The following is a 16,457-nucleotide window of genomic DNA, read 5'->3' as shown; positions in this document are numbered from 1 at the left end:
ATAGATGCAGCTCCAGTTCATTCATTTTCACTGCAGCCCACTCTTTTGTTGCATGAATAAGGCATAGATTTCCCCTGTCTTGTTAATGAATATTCAAGTGATTTGCCATTATTTACACTATTACAGAAAAACTGTAGTGAATATTCTTGTGCATGTTTTCAGGTGCAGATGAGTGACTTTCCCTGCGGTAATTTATTTCAAAATGGAATTACTAGTTTATAGGAATGTACATCTCCAACTTTAGCTGAATTGCTTTCCAAAGGTTCTATCAATTTACATACCCACTAGTCATGTGTAAGAACCACTTTTGAGCCAAATCTTACTAACAAGACTTTCGTCAGGCTTTTAATTTTCTCAATCTGTATGCCACATGGTATCGAATTCTGATCTCAACTTGCATGTAGTAACAATACATGATTCCTCTTCTTTCTCCTGCTCTGGGCTTCAGGAGTCTCACGCTTATGGATGGCATTGTTGCATTCCTTGCTATCTGGCTTCTGGTTGAGTTTGTCCAATAAAAGGAATAGGAGATCACCGGGATGAAGGTAAGAAAGAGATTACTACCCCCCCCCCCCTTTCCTCTGCTTTGGCACAGGGATTCTGTCAGTTGCTGTGTCCCACTACAATTACAGATCTGATCAGATGGTCCTCTAAGAAAGTCCCTATCGTATCGTATCGTATCGTATCGTATCGTATCCTATCGTATCGTATCGTATCCTATCGTATCCTATCGTATCCTATCCTGTTTCCTCCTCTTTTCCATGGATAGCAGGTAATAATGGCTTCTCACTGTTACTAATCTCTTTGTGCCTCAACTTCTCATGTTAATTTCTTCAGCCTTGCCTAATACTTAGGTAAAACCTCTTCATTAAAAATATCTTCAATTTAAGCATCTATTTGAATTTGCTTTCCTGACATAACCTTGAATGATAGAAAGATATATTATGAAAACTCTCTACGGAATCCTGTTCCCCCAATTCCTATTGCCTGCTGTTAATATCTTTTTGCTAGTGCTATCTCCCAGAGATTTTTAGACCTATTGAAACAATTTAAATGTGTGTTCTCATCCTTTTTTTTAATCACAAATGGTAGCATACACAGTCACTGTTCCTCTCTCTCTCTCTCTCTCTCTCTCTCTCTCTCTCTCTCTCTCTATATATATATATATATATATATTTTAGTTAGTAATGTACTAAGGTGGTAATCCTTTCAGTACATAGGGAGCTTCCTCATTGTGATTTTTAACACATGCATAGTAATCCATTTTATGGATATATCTTATTTTATTCAGCCATCTAATAACTGGATATTTAGATTATTTATATCATACTATCACTAGAAATCTTTCCAAAAATAACTTAATGGATAAATAAATGCTCATGTAGATTTTCTACTTCAAAGTTATATAAATCTGCCAAATTGAATTGTTTTGTTTTGTTTTTTAAGTTTTTATTTAAATTCTAGTTAGCATACAATGCAATATTGGTTTCAGGAGTAGAATTTAGTGATTCATCACTTACATACAACATCCAATGCTCATCACACCAAGTGCCTTTCTTAATGTCCATCATGCATTTAGCCAAGCCCCACCCACCTCCCCTCCAGCAAACCTCAGTTTGTTCTCTATAGTTCTCTTATGTTTTGCCTCACTCTCTTTCTCCTCCTGCTATGTTCATCTACATATGGGTGAAATCATATGGGTGAAATCATATGGTATTTGTCTTTCCTTGACTTACTTTGCTTAGCATAATATATTTTTGCTCCATCCACATCATTGCAAATGGCAAGATTTAATCCTTTTTGATAGTTTAGTAATATTCCATTGTGTGTGTATGTGTATATATATATATACATACACACACACACACACACACACACACACACACACACCTTCTTTATCTATTCATCAGTCAATGGACATTTGAGCTCTTTCCACACTTTGGCTATTGTTGATAATGCTGCCATAAACATTGGGGTGCATGTGCCCCTTCAAATCAGTATTTTTGTATCCTTTGGGTAAATAGCTAGTAGTGTAATTGCTGGGTCATAGAGCAGTTCTATTTTTAACTTTTTGAGGAACCTCCATGCTGTTTTCCAGAATGGCTATACCAGGTTGCATTCCCACCATCAGTGTAAGAGAGTTCCCCTTTCTCCACATCCTTACCAACATCTGTTGTTTCCAGTGTTATTAATTTTTGCCATTATGACAGGTGTGAACTGGTATCTCATCATGGTTTTGATTTGTATTTGCCTGATGGTAAGTGATGTTGAGCATCTTTGCATGTGATTGTTAGCCATCTGGATGCCTTCTCTGGAAAATGTCTGTTCATGTCTTCTGACAATTTCTTAACTGGATTATTTGTTTTTTGAGTGCTGAATTTGATAACTTCTTTATAAATTTTGGGTATTAACCCTTTATCAAACATGTCATTTCCAAATATCTTCTCCCATTCCATTGGTTACCTTTTAGTTTTGTTGATTGTTTCTTTCACTGGGCAGAAGTTTTTTTTTTCTTGATGAAGTCCCAATAGTTCATTTTTGCTTTTGTTTGTCAAATTGCATTCTTTAAGGATTGCAGCCTTTTGCGTAGCCATTTGCAGTTCTATTTGCAATGTGTGATAGGGTGTGTGTATCATCCTATAGTCTAAATAGTATGGTGTATCATACAGATGTCTACAATTTTAATATTTTGATATAAGATACATTTCCTATTTTTAATTTGCATTGCCTATATATTGATCCAAAGGAATGCCTTTTCCTATTTGATAGGAATTTGTACTTCTATTTCTTTTTTAAAATATGTTTAATGTTTATTTATTTTTGAGAGAGAGAGAGAGAGAGAGACAGAGTGTGAGTGTGGGAGGGGCAGAGAGAGAGAGGGAGACACAGAATCTGAAGCAGGCTCCAGGCTCTGAGCTGTCAGCCCAGAGCCCAATGAGGGGCTTGAACCTACCAACCATGAGATCATGACCTGAACTGAAGTCAGATGCTTAATCAACTGAGCCACCAAGGCTCCCTTGTACTTCCATTTCTGACAATTACATGTTCATTTCCTATACTCATATTTAATTTTAGTCTTTTTTCTTTTCAATTTGCAGGCATTTTTAATTTTTTTTTTTTTTGAGAAAGAGAGAGTGAGTAGGGGAGGGACAGAGAGAGAAGAACAGAGTTTCCAAAATGGGCTCAAACTCAGGAACCAAAAGATCATGACCTGAGCAGAAACTGATTGCTTAATTGACTAAGCCACCCAGGCATCCCATAGACATTCTTTATTAATATGGGGGGGGGGGCAGGTTAATCTTTCTGTAATATGAGTTTTAATTTTCCCCCATTTTGTTATTTTGCTTTTCATTTTGTTGTTGTTGTATGCTACCATGTAGAAATTTTCTATTTTCTATAGAGGAATTTTTCAGCCTTTTTTTCTCTATAAAATCTTCCACGATTCCTTCTAATACTTTCATCATGTCTTATTTTACATTGAAACCTTTGTTCCTGTTGGAATATTTTTCTGCTACACATGAAGTGTGGATGCAGCTTTTTTTTTCTTTTTGAATAATTTGAGTAGTGTTTTCAAAATGTCTTTTTATTTACTCAGCTATTTTATTTAGATCTTTTAAGCACACTTAGCTTCTACTCTATTTCCAAATTTTCAGTGTATGTAGTTTTTGGAGCTCTTCATTTTGCTTCTTGTTATTTCTACCAATTCTTAATTCTGGGGCTTGTTTATTTCTACTTTTGGAAATTTTGTATTGTGAGCTCAGTTTTGGCAGGGTTTTACGTGTGGGAATCTATGTGCCCTGAATTGAGGCTGAATCCCTTCAGAGAATATTTATATTCTTTTCTGCTAGGCACCACGAGGCAATAACAACTTTTAAATTAATGTTTCAACTTAGAATTTCCTGGACCATATAAGTAATATAAATAACAAATTTCAATCCCCAGTGAAAGAAGAAAGATCTGCACATGTGAAATCTCAGGAAAGATGTTATTTTCCCTAGATCCTAAGTTAATAAGATCTGCAAACAGCCTAAGGCACCTGTGGTTTCAGCATAATAACAAACGTGTTGTCTACTTCATCACTTCCACTACCTGTAGCCTTCACTTACTTTCTTAAGAGCACAAAGTTTGTGGTTATATTTTACTTAGCATTTTTCAGATGTCCACATTGGGAGGAGAATTTTTTCTGGGATATCTAGTCAACTATCTTGCTGGCAATAATACTATAAGATGATTTGTGGTATAAACAAAGATAGTGAAATAAAGTGAGAAGAGTATTTAGGGTGCATTTACTTGGGGACAAAAATATTGTGACCATGTCTTTAGGCAAGAATGTACCATGTAAAACTTCAGGGAAAATGGGGTATTTCCAGCAAACAACATCACTTAAAAGGCATTCTGGACAAAAAGAACAGAAAGAACACATATAAGGGCCAAAAGGATAGAGCATGCTACAGTAAAATGAAAAGTCATATTTAATATTAGAAACATAGTTTGTCCAGATTATGGGGAGTTTGGAATATGATGCTCAAGTTTGTAACATCTGATCTGAATCTAAATAAGAATCTTAGCAAATGCTGGCATCACAGAGAGCTGAGCTTTAGTAATCTTGTTTGGCACCTCATTATTAGACTCTATATTCATTTCATTCTAAGCTGTGGCCATTTGAAATGTTCAGTTCTTTCCCTAGGACCAGAGTGACCTGCGACAGGGAGTTCTCACGTGACAAAATAATCTTAGGTTGTTTTTTCCATCCGGATGTGCCTGCATGCTTATATTGTTGATGTACTCTCTCAGTATTCAGACATGACTTGAAAATGAGTTTATATTGAAGAGTCCCCAGCAAACATTCAGTAACTTACATAACTATTTTGTATAATGACTTGAATCACATAAATGTGCACCTAAGAGTGCCAAAGAGGGGCGTCTGGGTGGCTCAGTCAGTTGAGTGGCTGACTTCAGCTCAGGTCATGATTTTGAGGTTCGTGAGTTAAAGCCCTGTGTCGGGCTCTGTGCTGACAGCTCAGAGCCGTGAGCCCGTTTTGGATTCTGTGTCTCCTTCTCTCACTGCCCCTCCCCCGCTCACACTCTTTCTCCCTCTCTCTGTCTCTGCCTCCCTCTCAAAAATAAGTAAACATTAAAGAATTTTTTTAACGGTGTCAAAGAAACTCTGGGGTTGCTCACTGAATAAGATAAAAGAGAGATACGTGGGTTTGTTAGAAAAATTAGAGAAAAAAATTATAAAGAGTCCAAACATTGTGTGGACTGATTCCATTTAGAATGGGGTGAGAAGTGACTAACTGCTGATACTTTTCATTAAGTCATCTTGTGAGAGTAGTTTGGATTGTTACTATGGATGTTTGCTGAATATTGTTGATCAGAGACATGGACCTGGGCTCAAATCTGTTTTTCAGTGCAACCCTCTTTTCCCCACTCAACACACAATATGGGTATACTCAGTGCTAGTCAGGGAGCTAGAGCCTCTCAGAGGAATTCTCCTCCTTGTAAGACCTATGGGTTGCTCTAAGGAGCAAAAGGGTCATTTTATTTATGTGCCTATATATTTGTAACTCTACCTGCACTTACATGCAAAGATCTTTGGCTTGGTTGTTTAGATGTCAGTGATAGCTCTTTTGTCACAGATTAGGGAGAAATACAGACCTCTCTGATCCAAACCTAAATTAAAGTAACTACAGCACAGACACTGGAGTCTTAGACTTCGTTATATTCTATCCCATTTCTCATAAGAAACTGTCATTAATGGACCTAAATCCTGTTCCTGCTTGCTAAGGCTGCTGGCATTCATTAGAATAGAACCCTGACTTTGTGCAGTTATCATCTGTTAGATATTTGAATGTTGTGCCTGGAAGCCAATCCCATGCTATGAGTTTACAAACGTCGCAACATATAGTCAGCTTAGATATCAAAATATGTCTGTTTTCTTATCTGCCATATTTGAATACACTGTACACTTGTTGCCAACATGCTTTTGTTCCATGTTAAATGTCTGAGTCAGATCTGTACTGCTTATCAGTCTGGGATTTCTTTTAGCCCAGCTCCTGCACAGGGTTCAACTCTCATTCCAACTTTTGGACATTCTATATTTGTCTTATTAACTTGTAATTAAATGCAGTCTGCCAGTCCACATTTCAAAATATGACAACCTCAACAGTTTTTCATGTTAAGCTTAGAGAAGAATTTGGTGGCAGGAATAGAGCATTGGTTAATCTACTGCTGCCCAGCAAATCATTACAAACTTAGAGGCTTAGAACAACATATACTTACTATCTCACAATTTTCATTGGTCGAAGGTTAGGAGTGATTTAACTGTGTCCTCCACTCAACATCTCACAGGTTGCATTCTTGTTTGCCAGGCTGCTCGCACGGTTGTCAGAAGATCGTGATTTCTAGTGGTTGTAGGATTGTGGTTGCTGCTTTCTTGCTGGCTATTAGCCAGGTGTCACTCTCAGCAACCGGCGGCCCTTGAGGCCCCTTGCCACTTAGCTTTCTCATAACAATGCAGCTTACTTCTTCAAAGCTAGCAGAAGCTCTTACTCCAGTCTGCTAAGGCAGAATATTACGTACTATAACATTATCAAGGGGATGACTTTCCAATTATCTTGGCAGAATTCTATTGGCTAGGAGCAAGTCACAGGTTCAATTCATACTCAGTGGGAGGTGGTTATATGAAGGCATGACTCAATGCAGCTCATTTCAGAATTCAGCCTGCGACAGATACCAATCTGAAAACTGGAGCACAAAGGATTTCACCTGTTACTAACAGCTCTCCTCAAAAAGTAAAAATAAGAAATAATAGCAAACAAAAAGGGAAATGCCTAGTAGTTACATGTAGTAACATGTAGTTACATGTAGTAAATGCCTGTTGTGATGGTTAATTTTATACGTTAGCTTGACAGGGCCATAGGTTGCCCAGGTATTTGGCCAATCATTATTACAGGGGTTTCTGTAAGAGTGTTTTTGGATGCATTAACATTTAAATCAATACCCTGAGTAAAGCAGGTAGCCTTTCCTAATGTGAGTGGGCCTCATCCAATTAGTTGAAGGCCTGAATAAAGCAAAAGGCTGCCCCTCTCTCAAATAAGGGGGAATCCTCCTGCCTGACTACTTTCTAGCTGGTCCATAGGTTATTTCCTGCCTTTGGACTCAAACTGAAACATTAGCTGTACTGAGTCTGAAGTCTGTGGGCCATTAGACTGGAACTACACCATTAGCTCTCCTGGGTCTTCAGCTTATCGACTGTTGATCTTAGTTAGGACTTATACTCCACAATTGCATAAGCCAACTACTTATAACAAATTGAAACTCTCTCTTTCTCTCAGTTCTATTGGACCTGTTTCTCTGGACAGCCCTAACATACCTGTTAATATATTAATTCATCATCAACTAAGCATCACATAACAAATCACTAATTACTAATCAGGCATTATTAAATAATTTCCATTATTTACATGGAAAACTGGTTGTTGTTTTTAAATAAGCATCCTACCATCTTTATGGCTGTCTGTTTTAATAACATAGCCCATCTGAAAATATAAGTCAACACACATGTTTTTATTTATTTTTTAAATGTTTATTTATTTTTGAGAGAGAGAGAGAGAGAGAGAGAGAGAGCGCGCGAGCTCACAAGCAGGGGAGGGGGCAGAGAGTGAGAGAGGGAGACACAGAATCAGAAGCAGGCTCTGGGCTCTGAGCTGTCAGCACAGAGCCCAGTGCAGGGCTTGAACTCATAAACCGTGAGATCATGACCTGAGTTGTTGTCAGACGCTGAACCGACTGAGCCACTCAGGAGCCCCACACAAATGTTTTTATTATAACAAACTGGGCAAAGCTGACTTGGAAAACTTCAAGAGGCCTATGGGATCCTGCTCTCTGCGTAGCTCACTTTGAGCAGACACAGGCTAATGGAATCCAACTTGTTTGACCAAAATAAGTTTTAGATGTTTAAAGGGAAGAATACAGTCATTAAAAAAAGACCCCCAAATTTGTGTTCATCCTTAAAGCAATATGCTGCTGTGCAAATTTATATTATTATCAATTTCATTAAACAGGAACTAATTATTCATGCTTAAGCATTTTGTTTAATGAAGGATAACTGCCTGTGAAGACAGATGATCGGGGTGGTTAGAAATCTAGCCATAGGATGGTCCTACTATGTGTTCCATTAAGGCATCAGTTTTGCAATATCATAAATATGGTAAACAAAAGCAAATTAAATTTTTGTAAGAAGAAATTTATATTTTTAGGAAGTCCAGCTTCATTAATTACAACTATTACTAAAACCATCACACCAAAAAGTATTCAGATAACACTAATATGAGCTCATTCATTGATACATTCATCCAGTAAATATGCATTTTGTTACTTATAGCATTGGGAATGAAAAGAAGAATAGGAGAGACAATCTCTGTCCTTGTAGATTTCCAGTCTAGTGGGAGAGACGAAAAAGGAAACCAACAATTACAGTCAAGTATACTACCTATTAGCGCCTTATGGAATAACTGAACAAGCATACTTAACCTATTAATAATGGATGGTGGGCAAAGGAAGGTTTCATAGTAGAGTGAAAGATGAAGAGACTGCTTGAAGAACTGAGTGTAGAGAAGTGAAAATTCGAGAGGTATAGACTTGAAGGAGGCTTAACATGACAGGAGCATAGAGTTTGGCGTATCTATTGTTGGGGTGGGGAGTGCCAAGAAACGCAATGGGAGTTACATAGAGATCATCATTAAAGCTCCTGTCAAGGCCTTTGAAATTTATCATAAAGACAAGAGGAAGCCACTGGAAAGCATTAAAAAAAAATCAGATTTAAAAAGGTTACACTTTCATTTTAGACAAATTGCGTTGGGTTGGTTTTATTTTTATGTCACCGTTATTGAGAAATGCATTACACACCATAAAGTTCACTCTTTAAAATGTACAATTCACTGTTTGTTAGGAAATTTGCAGAGTTGTTCAACCATCATCACTAATTCCAGAACATTTTCATCATTCTAAAAAAGAAACCTCATGGTCATTAGCACTCATTCTACATTCCTCCAATTCAGCCCCTAACAACCATTGATCTATTTCTGTCTCTATGCCTTTGACTAGTCTGAACATTTTATATGCATTGAGTTATAAAATATGTGGTTTGTTATGACTGGATAATTTCACTTAGTATCATGTTTTCAAGGGTCACCTCTCTTGTAGCAGGTATCAGAACTTCATTCCTTTGTATGGCTGGAAATATACCACATTTGCTAATCCGTTCATCTGTTGATGAACACTTGAGTTGTTTTTACTTCTTGGCTATTCTAACAATGCTGTTTTGAATATTGTGCATAAGATTTTTTCATTTATTGTTGGTATGTACCTAGGAGTGGGTTTTCTGGGTTATATGGAAACTCTAGATTTAACAATTTGAGAAGCAAACTGTTTCAAAGTGGCTGCACCATTTTTACATTTCCACCAACAATCTATGAGAGTTATAATATTCTCCCCAGTCCTGCCAGCCCTGTTATTGTATGTCTGTAAATTTTTAAAAAATCATCTTAAGGGTATGAAGTGGCATCTCACTGTGGTTTTGACTTGCATTCCCCTGATGATGAATGATATTGAGCATCTTTCATGTGCTTATTGATCATTTCTATATTTCCTTTAAGAAATTTCAAGTCTTTGCCCATTTTTAAACTGGGTTATTTGTCTTTTTGTTGAGATAATAGGGTCTACATGTATTCTGGGTACAAGTCTCCTAAGTTTTTACATTCTTGATGATGTCCTTTGAAGAATAAAAGTTTTTAGTTTTGATGAAGTCCAGTTTATGTTTTCTTTTGTCGCTTATTCTTTTTATCATATATAAGAAATCATTGTACAATCCAAGGTCACAAAGATATTCCCCTATGTTTTATCCAAAGAATTTTATAATTTTATTCTTCTATTTAGGTTGTTTATCCATTCTGAATTTATTTTTGTATATGGAGTGAGGTAAGGATCTAACATCATTCTTTGACATGTTGATATTCAGTTGTGTCAGCACCATTTACTGAAGAAAACGTTTTTCCCTGATAAAAGGTTGTGGAACTCTTGTTGAAAATTATTGGGCATATTGCATGGATTTAATTCTGGGCTCTCAATCATATTTCATTGCTTTATATATATATATCTATCCTTTGCTAGTACTACAGTGTGTTTTGATTGCTGTAACTTTGTATTAAGTTTTTAAATCAGGAAATCTAAATTGTTGAACTTTGTCCTTCTTTATCAAGATGGTTTTTACTATTAGGATCAACATGTGAATTCTGAAAAAGGAAAAAAAAAGAAACTGGGATTTTTACAAGGATTGTGACAAATCCATAGATCTGGAGTTTAATGCTCTCTTAACAATATTAAATCTTCTAATCTATGAACATGAATTTTTTTTTCATTTATTGACATATTTATTTTCTTTCAATAATGTTTTATAGTTTTGAGTGTGTAAAACTTGCATTTCTTTAAATATATCCAAGCTTTTGATTATTTTGGATAATATTGTAAATGGAATTGTTTTCTGAATATCATTTCCAAATTGTTCATTGGTAGTATACAAAAATACAATTGATTTTTCTGTACTGATTTTATATCACAGAAACTTGATGAACCCATTTATTAATTCTAAAAGTGTTTTTTGTTTGGTGGTTGGTTGGTTTGTTGTGGATTACCCTGGATTTTACATCTACAAATCATATCATCCATGAGGTATAAACAGAGATAGTTTTACTTCTTTCTAATCTTGATGCTGTTTATTTCTTCTTAACTAATTCTTCTGGCTAGAACATCCAATACAATACTAAAGAGAATAAGTAGCAATAGTGGATATCTTTTTCTTGTTTCTGATCTTAGAAGAAAAGCATTTGTTCTTTGACACTATGCATGATGTTGTCTGTAGGTTTTCCATAGATGCCTTTATAAATTTGAGGAAGTCCCTCCTATTTCTAACTTGTCAAGTGTTTTTATCATGAAATGGTATTGGATTTTGTCAAATGCTTTTTCTGCACCAGATGAGATGACTATATTGTTTTGTCCTTTATTCTATTAATATGGATTACATTGATTTTCATTCCAAGTTATATATACCACTTGGTCATGAAGTATAATCATTTTTATATGTTATTGGATTAAGTGTGCTAGTATTTTGTTGAGGATTTCCTCATCTATGTTCATAAGGGATATTAATATGTATTTTTATTTTCTTGTGATGTGTCTTCCTGGTTTTGACATCAAGGTAATACTGGCTTCACAGAATGAATTATTTGAGATTTGAAGAATGGATTAAAAAGAAAAAGATAGTGCATGTTGGACCAATGAAATAGCTGTTTCAATAACTCAGGTTGATATTATTAACATATAGTTTAGAATAATGATAATGAGAGTAGAATTGGAAAAGATGTCAACATTCAATATCAGGGGGGAAAAAGTTAAATTTTTCCTTGGTAAGACATAGTACTTTTGAAGAAAACAAACTGCCAATCTTATATAAGCTTTGAGAAGCAAAATAAAATAAAATAAAATAAAATAAAATAAAATATTCAGGACTTGAAAGACTTTCAGGAGGTGGGTGTGTGGAGTGTGGCATTGGTAATTGGCTGCTACTAATTGGCTCTTTTTCAGAAGCATGGTTACTGATATGAAGTTGTAATTGATCAATTAGCATGGTTTTAAGCTTCTTGGCATGAGAGTCCAGTGATTACTTAATATTATAGACAAAAGAGAATAAGAATATGTTATTCTCAGAGAGAAATGAACACATTAAAAGTGAATCCAAGCCATATATGATTTGATGGGACAGTGAAGAACAGGAATACACAAAAGATGCCATTCAGATTTCTGGCCTGGACAATTAAATGTAAGCTCTTCTAGGTCAAGGATCTATCTCTTTTGTTGCCTGATGTATTCCAAGCCCCTAGGAAATAACCTGGCATATGGCAGGCATTTTACAAATATTTTTTGAATAAAAAAATTTCCATTAGCATGGAACAGATTAATGTAATTACAAAATACAGACACGCTCAATTTCAGTTACCTACAAGGTATTCAAAAGAAGATAATTTATAGTAAACTGGATATAAACGTTTTGAATTAGGACAGACATTTACTCTGATTAGATTTTTTAGCCACTAGCATACAGATGGTTATTGAAAATGTAAGATCAGATGAAATATACAAATATTGAACACCATTAGGACAGACATCTGTCAATCACAAACATTTAAGGAACCAGGGCAGCTACAGAATCTGCAAAGAAGACTGACAATAAAAGACCTAAAATAATAAGAGAAATGTGGAAGCTAGGGGAAAATTTTTTTCTTTGATTTTTCCCTCCTGAAGGAAGAAGTTAACCTTGTCAAATGATCTCTGGAGAGTAAGCAAGAAAAGGGCTTCAAAGTACCCACTGGATCAAGCAACATTCAAGTCATGGTGTCCTTGACAAAAGCCTTTTCAGTAGAGTGTTAAGCTCCATGTGTGGAAGAGTGCCCAGGTGAAAAAAAGTGAATAGGTCAAGATGTGAAGGAAGAGAGCAGGATAAGTAGTATCTAGAGATAGGCTTTGGGTTGAGAAAAGGGGTTTATTTTATCTTAAGTTGGGGAAAAGGAGAGCATGTTAAATGTTGCCCAGGAAAAAAATGAAGAGTGGTTTAAAATATAGGAAAGCTAAAAGCTGATCAAAAAGCTAACATATAGGGAAGTAGGAATTTGTAATTCTATATTTTCTCTCTCAAAACCCTTGGAACTCTAAATTTCCATAATTATTTGAACTGTCTACATAAGTAGCTATGTTTTATCAGGAAATCATTAATAGACATTTTATTCTAAGTAATACAATTATAATGTAATACATGCCAAAATTGATACAGTCCTTTTTATTCTTTTATGAAAGATATAAAACAGAAAAAATACTGTACTTTTTAATTCTTTCACAAATTTTATGTTGAAAGACTATACATTTATCAAAAAGTTGCAGGAACTTTTCAATGTTTGAAGAACATATGCCCTCATCTTCTATGTATCAATTGTTAATATATTTTTAATTTATTACTATATATTAATGTTTATTAATTTTTGAGAGAGAGAGAGAGAGAAGGGAGGGGCAGAAAGAAGGGAGATAAAGAATCCCAAACAGGTTCTGTGCTGTTAACACAGAGCCTGACACAGTGCTCAAACTCACGAACTATGACATCATGACCTGAGCTGACATCAAGAGTCTGACGCCTAACCAACTAAGCCACCCTGGCGCTCTTCGATTGTTAATATTTTACTCATTTTTCTCCCCTTCTCTCATTCCCAACCCTCCTCTTTCTCAGTCTCTCTCTCTATCATGTTCTTTAATAAACCACTTTAGGATTAGTTGCAAATATTGTGACACTTCATCTCTAATTAATTCAGTATGAAACATTAATCATCTAAGAACAGGGACATTCTCTTACATAACCATAATAAAATTGTAATAGAAAGGACATTTAACATTGATACAATACTATTATCCAATATAGTCTCTGTTCAATTCTGCCCACTATCAATTATCTCAATAATGTGTTCTATAAATCTTTATTTCAAGACCCAGAATGCAAAATAAGGATGGCACATTTTGTGTAGTTGCCATATATACTTGAACTTCCTAGAAACTACAGACTTTCTATGCATTTCTTTCTAAAAAGTACAGAATATAAATATTTTTATTTTTTTAATGTTTACTTATTTTTGAGAGAGAGATGGAGAGAGAAAGAGCACAAGCAGGGGAAGGGCAGAGAGAGAGAGAGAGACAGACAGACAGACAGAATCCAAAGCAGGCTCCAGGCTCTGAGCTGTCAGCACAGAGTCCGACATGGGCTCAAACCGACGGACTAGGAGATCAAGACCTGAGGTGAAGTCTGATGCTTAAGTGACTGAGCCACCCAGGTGCCGTGATATTTTTAGATAGTCTACTCCAGATTGCTTTACAGAATGTCTCTTAATTTGGGTTTTCTAATTGTTTCTTCATTTATTTTTTCATGATTAGATTTAGTTAAGAAATTTAGGTGAGACTACTACTTGAGTGATTAATTCATCATATTGTAAAGTACATGATGTCAATTTGTATGATAAGTGATATTAAGAATAGCCATTTGATTAAACTGGTCTTTATCAGATTTATCCATTGAAAAGGCACTTTTTCCTTTTGTAGTTAATAAATATTTTTTGAAATAATGCATTGAGCTTGCACAAGTACCCTGTTTTTCAAAGATATCTTACCCAGGGTTTTTAGCATCTACTGATGACTTCTTCCTAAGTCTATTATCGCTATGGTGGCTATGAAATGGAATTGTGTTATCACTGTAATTTCTTCTATATTAAATAGTGTAGTTGGCCTTATTGTTTTTTGCAAATGAGATAGTTATGTCTATATCCCCTTTAATTTTAATTTTTTACAAATAATTATTACTCTAAATTAATGGATTGATTTGTAATTCAGTATTAAATTTTTTCTATTATTATTTTGATGCTCTGTATCTCCTAAATTTAGCCAATGAGACAACTTTTTAACATCTTGCCTCTGTCAAGTCATTCCAGTGTTTGAGTACTTTGTTATCTAATTATAAAATTACATTCCTTTATGTTTAGAATTATATGAATATGTATGTGTACATATATGTGTTATGCATATATATAAAATTATAAGTTTGTTCTGTCTCTAATTCAAATTAAAAAGCTAAAGGTTTTCTTTCTCTTTCTTCCATGTCTTATCATATATCCCTTTTTTTTACAATGAATTTAATCCCCAATAATATTGATATTTTAAATTATTTTCTCAGTTCTATTAAACCCATGAAATAGTTTCAGATTTACTTCACTGATGCCACTAACAACACATTTAAGTAGTATTCAAGATTGCTTTTTGTTCCTAAGATATATTCTATTTATTGGTAACAATAGTAAGTAAATAATTCTCTCAGTCTTTTAAAATAAACCAATGCTTTTATATTTTATTAAGATAAGTCTTATAATAGCAAAGTTGATCACAAATATAAGGATATATTAATGAAGAGAAAGCCAACCAAAATTTAAATCAACATTACAGTGCTCCCTTCTCTCCTTTTACTTTGTGAATGTCACATTAGAAAATGACTGACTTGAAAAAAAAATTGCTTTGAAGTTAAATTCTGACGGTAATTTGGGGTACAAAAGGCAAAAAATATATAATTCTGTCTCGCCAAGTTTATTAAAATGTCACCCCAGTATTAGGTCTCGCTTGGAGGGAGAAAAGAATTACTGGTGCTCATTAAAAATAATAATGTTCATTTCTGAATGGTTATCAGAGATGTATATTTTTGGGGACAAAAGCCACCTGTGTTCTCAAAGGTATGGATAAAAAGAGATGAGCCCCTTTAACAGGCTTCATTTCACATTCTCTGTCTTTATTATTTCAAAATGATACCTTTGCAGTTTAGAGGGACCAGTAGGCAGTGTTACAACTAAAATTGAATAAAATTCCAAGCTGTGTCAAAGACATTGTTTGAATTCACTTAAAAGTGTTTTATGTCACTGCTCACCAACTCCCCTTCTCTAGTCATGATCTGCCTGTGGCAAACTGTTTCTCTCTGGGACTGAAAAGATTACTCCCACTGATACTCCTCTGACAGTGTGAATATTGACTTGCACTTATAAAGGTCAGACAGTTCCACTAGTTAATAGGAGTGAGAAGAGCAGTTCCAACAAGTCTCTTTGAAGGGAATTTAACCTTAAAATTGCAAAGCGTGCTGCTCTGTGGAGCCAGTTTTGGCAACTAACACAATGCACGCTTCTCTGCTTTCCAAAAATACCAACGGAGCCCAAAAGTTAACATCAGAAAAGGGAAACAAGCATGCCATGTAGCAGACAAACGTAGTCCATGGGAACACCATCCAGAATGTTCCTTGTTATTTTTATTTTTTAAAGAGAGTTGAAGACTGTGGAGTCATTCTCTGGGCCTTTAACTTTCTTCAATGTATAATAGCCTTTTCGACTTTTAAGAGCCATGTGCTGTAAGACGATAAGACACCACATATATTTTTCTCAGCGTCATTCTGACACAAGATCAAGAAAGAGGGTTAATCCCAGCGGAGCCTGGCATCTCCTTACTTACCTAGCCTTTGAAAAGTCCTCTGCCTTCTGTTACTGCCTCATGACTGAGAGTTCAGGAAAGGCGGACATAATTTAAGGTCTCTGGGAATGTAGCCTATCTGTTAATAGCAGTGTCCTGAGGTACAATGCAAGAAGGATGGCAGTGAGAAAACGGGACTGAAAACGAAAATGAGACTTCACTTTTCATCCTGATGGAAAGTAAAACCAATATTTTTAATTTTTAATAAAACCCGCTTATATCGTGGCACCAGCAGTGCAGAAAGATTGTGCTGCATATAGATGAAGATTATTCCCTAGTTTGTCTTGAGCAGTGCAAGACAGGCGACA

At 35.3% G+C, this 16,457-nt stretch overlaps 1 long non-coding RNA gene across 1 annotated transcript in view; it reads right to left on the bottom strand.

Annotated features, from left to right (window-relative positions):
* LOC123386029 overlaps nucleotides 1-7,069 on the bottom strand; it is a 29,159-nt gene extending 22,090 nt beyond the window's left edge. The window contains exon 1 of the long non-coding RNA XR_006599469.1: nucleotides 6,283-7,069. This is a non-coding gene — a long non-coding RNA (uncharacterized LOC123386029). The remainder of the gene's footprint in view (nucleotides 1-6,282) is intronic.
* Between the last annotated feature and the right edge of the window lie 9,388 nt (nucleotides 7,070-16,457).

Source organism: Felis catus, chromosome B3, assembly GCF_018350175.1.
Source record: "Felis catus isolate Fca126 chromosome B3, F.catus_Fca126_mat1.0, whole genome shotgun sequence".
Taxonomy (NCBI): domain Eukaryota; kingdom Metazoa; phylum Chordata; class Mammalia; order Carnivora; family Felidae; genus Felis; species Felis catus.
This window is presented reverse-complemented; position numbering and strand designations above follow the sequence as displayed.